The sequence below is a fragment of the Schistocerca nitens genome, chromosome 4 (assembly GCF_023898315.1).
Source record: "Schistocerca nitens isolate TAMUIC-IGC-003100 chromosome 4, iqSchNite1.1, whole genome shotgun sequence".
Taxonomy (NCBI): domain Eukaryota; kingdom Metazoa; phylum Arthropoda; class Insecta; order Orthoptera; family Acrididae; genus Schistocerca; species Schistocerca nitens.
In genome coordinates, this window is record NC_064617.1 from 974,157,426 (window position 1) to 974,164,759 (window position 7,334).

The following is a 7,334-nucleotide window of genomic DNA, read 5'->3' on the forward strand; positions in this document are numbered from 1 at the left end:
GAAGGCACTAACTACTGATAGGGATAGTTAGCAAATGAAAGATATTAATAGAGAACAAACAATGTATTTACCTTGATATCATGACAAATTACAAAACTCCGCCATCTCTCTCCCCACATCCACCACTGCTGGCGGCTCACCTCCAACTGCGCAACGTTACGCGCTGTTCACAGCCAGCTGCCTAACACTACAATGGTTGAGTATTACAACAATGCAAAGCAGCCACAGACTGCACACGGCACAGCCGGTGATTTTCATACTGAGGTGGCGTTACCAATAAAAAAACCTAAACAGCCTACTTACACATCTACACAGAAATCCTGCACCAAACATGAAGAATTCATTCACGTATACGAGTTATACTGTATTTATTGCTATTGTTTCATCTGAAACAGCAATTCACAAATATTTACAATTTACTAGAAAAGCGACATCACATTGCAACCAACTTTCTCATCCCTAACCGAGGTAGAAATGGTGTCGATACTTGCTTGGTTTTCTATCATGTCAGCGGCGCAATTCCCACTACTTTTTAGTTCTGCGTGACGATTAACGATTTGTAAATTTCCTATAGAGTGGTGTAAATAAGTTTGTCATCTACAACTACACATAATGTTACGTGGTACATCGAGTTAGTCAGGCTCCATCTCTCCCACAACCAAGTGCAGTTGAGGACAGAAAGGCCATGAGTGTATTTGAGGGAGGGCAGGTGGGGGGGGGGGGTGATGAAATGATAGGCTGCAACACGAGAGCCCCAGCATCTATAAAACTAGCAGATCGTAAGACACTTTCCCTATCGTTATTACGGTAATTAAGCTCCCAACATCACACAAATCTTCACCTAACATCACAAAGCTTTCGAGCACGTAAATGCGTTGCAGATACGGTATCCATAATTGTCAACCAAAATCATTTCCTTTTAATTACTGCACTGCAGCTCGGTCAGACCATTCTTACGTCAATAAACATTCTCAAATTTTTTGCTTGCCACTCATATACTCATACACGGCGTTCCATACACAGCGTCCTGCCAACGTTCTCCAAAAAGATACGTAGTACAGTTGTAAGGTTTTCATATGTTTTCTGACGTTGTAAATATTTCATCTTTACTGTACTGGGGCAAAGAAGCATGAGCGCGCTGCACGAGTAGTAGATAAAATCCTTGACTCAGTGTTTAATGTAATCTATGGTGCCCTTGATCGCCAGACAATTGTACAACGCTAGGGCATTCTTATTTGAGGCATTGTAGCGAGCAGTTGTCTTTTAGAGAAGCAGATCTGATATTTATGAGTCTTGGTGAAATTATTTGTGATACTTAATTACGAAGGTGAAAACTCATTTGTAAAGATATTTTCTTGAGTATATGGATGGAGAAGATTTTTGGAGGAATATTTCAAGATAACCAATGCACGCGCAAGAAAGAAATGTTTGTTTGTCAGAACTGTTAATTGAAGGAAATCTTCGTCCCTTAAATAACTAATGATATTCATAAGTGTTAATTTGATCTCTTTGCTTTCATTACCTCACAAATTACACAATTGGTTTAAATGTCAGTAATTTTTTAATGAAGGAATTTCGTAATTATTATAGTCACCTATGTTGCACACTCTTTGTTAACAATAATCAGAGTTTAATTTTTCAAGAAAGATTTTCTTTTAAGTAAAACCATCCTCCAGTGTTCCTAGTAAAGTTTTAAATATTACGTCGTGTGTGCATTGCACCTTACGCCACACGCAGCTATAGATTGTTTCCGACCCACACGGAAAAATTTAATGCTTAGTAGCTTATTTTTCTTTAGCTGCTCTATTTGCTGATTTCAGTTGGCTTTCGAGAACATCAGTACACTAGATACAAAATAGCGTGTTGAGCAAAAGGTAAGCTACTTTTCGTACAGAGTAGATCTCACTTTGCATTGTTGTGAGCAAACGGTACATAGCCAGAATTTTCAGGTGGTGTGCTAAGTAAGCAGTTTAACTTACAGTGAACAGAGAAGGTAATCTTAAACAGATATTTTCTTCCGAGCTGAGCAGTATTTTATTTTGCGGTTATTTCAAGTCAGACATTGCACTTCATGTTACGTAACTTTCATAACGTACTTCAGTATTAGTACAGTTCCATAGTTTTCACTGAGTACACAATTAGTTTCTTTTGGGATTTAATTAGATTCACTTTCGTTATTTAAAATTCAGCATTTTCTTTTGGGATTTAATTAGATTCACTTTCATTATTGCAAATTTAACATTTCACCGAGATAAAAGTTTTGTTTCACCACACGGTTCACAAGTCAGTACAGGGCAACTCAACAGTCAGTATTTCTCAGTCGTTGAATAAGATATCTTAAGGACACGTTAGACGAGGAGAAAGTTTTTGGAAACGGATATTCAGTATTTCATATGTAGATAAATTACATATAAAGCTTATACAATTAACGTTGAACCTCATATATTAATCTGCGACAAACTGGAAGAATTTCATATTGAAAAATGATCCAAAAGAAGAATCGTTGAATAAAGTTCTCAAAACCAAATATCCTTTCCAGAAAGGTTACTTAATATTTTCCACCGATTCGACACTCCTATGCAAAAAATGTTTATGGTGAGAAATCTTAAGGACACATTACACGAGGAGAAAGTTTTTGGAAAAAGATATTCAGTATTTAATATGTAGATAAATCATATATAAAGCTTACACATTAACGTTGAACCTCATATATTAATCTGCGAGAAACTGGAAGAATTTCATATTGGAAATGGTCGAAAAGTAGAATCGTTGAATTGAGTTCTCAAAACCAAATATCCTTTTCAGAAAGGTTATTTAATATTTTCCACCGATTCGACATTACTATCCAAAAAGTGTTTATGGTGAGAACATTTTGACTACGCTTAAAGAGAGAAACAAATAAGAAACACGATATTTGGTACCTACCTAGTTGCACGTAACACTCCTGTTCCTAATGATGGCGGTGGTGACCTATCGACACACAGATTCCAAGAGGCAAAGAAGGCGTAGAGCAGCCATCTTGATTCATCACCGCACATCCACCACCCACAACTCTCTTTGATTGGCCAGAACTGAGACCGAAGCGAGCAAACCTTACGCGAAGGCGCGACGAATAGTATTAAGACCAGGGTGAGACGTCCCTAGAAGCCAGGCAAGCAACTTTCATGGAATGATCCTCAAATCAGTCTTACACAATTCGCGTTAAATGCGCTGGCGATTTCTTTTCTTTGAGGTGGAGGTGGTCTGCAATGCGCTGTACACGATGAAACAGACGTTTATTATCGAACAAGACATCTCCGTATCTCTTGCCGGCGAAAGAAAACTGCAGAAATACCAAGGGACACCGTGCACTCATATGTAAACATCCACTGTACAACAATGGCTCCAATACGCACCTAAGCATTGGCTCCTAAGCGAGCAGGACGCACCGTCTCGTTTTCGACTCACTCTTGCGCAGTGGACGGTGTAGAACTGTTACCGGGAGGTTACGCGACTTTCCACCGCTGGCATAATCCACGGCAGTAAAGTGGTGTGTATGTGTTACAGTCGGCTGCCTGCAAACTGGGGCACAAAATGGTACGTGACACACTGAAAGAAAAAGGTACCGTGTTCGGACGTGCACGTGGCCACACAATGAATAAATTGCCCGATTTGTTTACGTATCTACGGTGACTGTGCTATGTGTCTCGAAGAAATGTTGTACTATCGGTAGCCGTGTAACACGAGGCAGGAACAATGGTGGCAGAAAGGTCCTAACCGACAGGCACCCGAGGAAGCGTGTCAGTGACAACGGGCTTGAATTCCAATATGAAATGCTGCTGTCGGTGAATGCAGGTCCGTCACAACCGGTTCGCGAGCGAGCACTGTGAACGGAACAGCATGCAATGAACACTGGGTCTGGTACCTCGCAAGAGGGCAGTGCTCACAGAGGCACATAAAACGGCACGAGTTCTGCTCGTCAGTGACCGCAGAGACTGGACAGCAACTGACTGACACCGATCTAAACTGGTGCTAGGGACAGGATTTCCTGTGGCGTTATTTTCAAATTTTCTGAAAATTACTTCAAGTACACTACTGGCCATTAAAATTGCTACACGAAGAAGAAATGCAGATGATAAACGGGTATTCATTGGACAAATATACTATACTAAAACTGACATGTGATTACATTTTCACGCAATTTGGGTGCATAGATCCTGAGAAATCAGTACCCAGAACAACCACCTCTGGCCGTAATAACGGCCTTGATACGCCTGGGCATTGAGTCAAACAGAGGTTGGATGGCGTGTACAGGTACAGCTGCCCATGCAGCTTCAACACGATACCACAGTTCATCAAGAGTAGTGACTGGCGTATTGTGACGAGCCAGTTGCTCGGCCACCATTGACCAGACGTTGCCAATTGGTGAGAGATCTGGAGAATGTGCTGGCCAGGGCAGCAGTCGAACATTTTCTGTATCCAGAAAGGAACGTACAGGACCTGCAATATTCGGTCGTGCATTATCCTGCTGAAATGTAGGGTTTCGCAGGGATCGAATGAAGGGTAGAGCCACGGGTCGTAACACATCTGAAATGTAACGTCCACTGTTCAAAGTGCCGTCAATGCGAACAAGAGGTTGTAACAACAACGACGCTGTACTATTGTACATACTGTATAAGTAAATCTTTTTTCTTCTGATTTTCGATAAATTAGTGCCATTGCTTACACGTCTCGGTCACCTCTTGTTCGCATTGACGGCACTTTGAACAGTGGACGTTACATTTCAGACGTGTTCCGACCCGTAGCTCTACCCTTCATTCGATCCCTGCAAAACACTACATTTCAGCAGGATAATGCACGACCGCATGTTGCAGGTCCTCTACGGCCTTCCTGGATACAGAAAACGTTCGACTGTTGCGCTGGCCAGCACATTCTCCAGATCTCTCACCAACTGAAAACGTCTGGTCAATGGAGGCCGAGCAACTGGCTCGTCACAATACGCCAGTCACTACTCTTGATGAACTGTGGTATCGTGTTGAAACTGCATGGGCAGCTGTACCTGTACACGCCATCCAAGCTCTGTTTGACTCAATGCCCAAGCGTATCAAGGCTGTTATTACGGCCGGAGGTGGTTGTTCTGGGTACTGATTTCTCAGGATCTATGCACCCAAATTGCGTGAAAACGCAATCACATGTCAGTTCTACTATAATATATGTGTCCAATGAATACCCGTTTATCATCTGCATTTCTTCTTCGAGTAGCAATTTTAATGGCCAGTAGTGTATGTACGAAATAGTGGAAAAGATGAACAGTGTAAGCTTACCAAATAATCCAAGAAAAGCGATTTTAACGTTTTAGCACCAGCTTATATGGGCATATAATTGACTTGTTGATCTTCATTGTTGTTGGATGTGTGAAGCACAGCAGGTGGTAAGTCAGAGCTTATGTACACCCCTAACCCACCTCCTCGTGTATTACACGTGTCATGTGTTAGAAAGATGTGGCCAACCAGATTTACCAAACTTGCTGGAGTACTTGGTTTGAGCCAGGTCTCAGCATAAGTATTACGTGGGTGTGTGTGTCTTGAAGTATAGGACAGAACTCGCCGAGCTGAGCTGTCAGAGTGTGGCCATTTGCGTGTACAATGTGGAGCTTAGTACGTTCAGCTTCACAGCGTACGAGGATGCCGCTGCAGTACTTTAGTAACTTAGAGTCGGCGCTGGCGAGGGTACAAAGAAAGCGAAGCGCACAGAGGGGACTGTGGGTTCCCGGAACTGAAAGCAGTAGGTACCTTCGAGAGGGGGTGGGGGGGAATGGGGGAGGGGGGGAGAGGAGGTTTCGAGGCCAAGGCCAGCAGGCATTGCAGTAGTCGTTAAATAGCCGACAGGTGAAAGGAAAAGAAACTTGAAACTTCCTGTCAGATTAAAACTGTGTGCCGGACCGAGACTGGAACTCGGGACCATTGCCTTTCACAGGCAACTGCTCTACCATCTGAGCTACCCAAGAACGACTCACGTCTCGTCCTTACAGCTTTACATTCGCCAGTACCACGACTCCTACCTTCTAATCTTCACAAGCTATCCTGCGAACGTAGCTCAGATGGTAGAGCACTTTCCTGCGAAAGGCAAATGTCCCAAGTTCGAGTCTCGGTCCGTCACACAGTTTTAATCTGCCAGGAAGTTTCATATCAGCGCACAGTACACTGCAGAGTGAAAATCTGATTCTGAAAAGAAACTTGCTAAACAGAGCTAGAATTGTCTGTGTGGTGTCACCGCCAGACACCACACTTGCTAGGTGGTAGCTTAAATCGGCCGCGGTCCATTAGTACATGTCGGACCCGCGTGTCGCCACTGTGTGATCGTAGACCGAGCGCCACCACACGGCAGGTCTAGAGAGACGGACTAGCACTCGCCCCAGTTGTACGACGACGTTGCTAGCGACTACACTGACGAAGCCTTTCTCTCATTTGCCGAGAGACAGTTAGAATAGCCTTCAGCTAAGTTAATGGCTACGACCTAGCAAGGCGCCAATTGTAACAGTGCATGTATCTTACGAGTCTCATTTGTATAGTCAAGAGAGATGTATCACAAGGAGTGATTAAAAGTTAAGTATATTCCAAAGCTACGTATTTTCTTTATAGCAGTCATAACGTATCCTGTTCCAGACTTGACGCCAGTCGGCGTGTGTGTACGCGTGCCTTTCGGCTCCCTTCTCAGTGTGGCGTAGCTAGCTTGTTATGCCACAACAGATTGGCGACGAGGATTAAAGGATCGTGTTCTTTCTACTTGCTTTGCTCTGATTTATTTGTGTCATGGCTTCGCCACAATCTCCAGATGTACTGTCCGAATTTTATCGCTTGCAGAAACAGCAGACGCAGGCGTTATTGGATGCCCTGGGACAGCTCGTCCAGGGTCAACGTGCACTGCAAAACGATGCGGCCGCCGCCGCTTCATCGCTACCACAGCCACAACATGCAGTTGCACCGGCCTTCCGTAATTTTGATTCAACCCAAGAAACGTGGCCAGAATGGTCCCGACAATTTGGATTTCATCTCGCCGCCTACAGAATTCAAGGTAATGAGCGGCAGCCGTTTTTGCTTTCTTGCGTCGGTGTGTCCACCTACCGTGTGATAGTGAAATTGTTTCCCCGACGCGACGTAGCAACTCTGTCCTACAAAGAAATTTTGTCTGCTTTAGATGCCTATTTCAAAGAAACAGTCAATGTCGTTGCAAAAAGGTATACGTTCTTTCGTACAAAACGTACGGCCGGTCAGACGAATAGGGAGTGGGTTGCAACTTTGCAAGGCCTTACTAGGGATTGTGATTTTCAATGTGAATGTGGACTCCCTTATTCA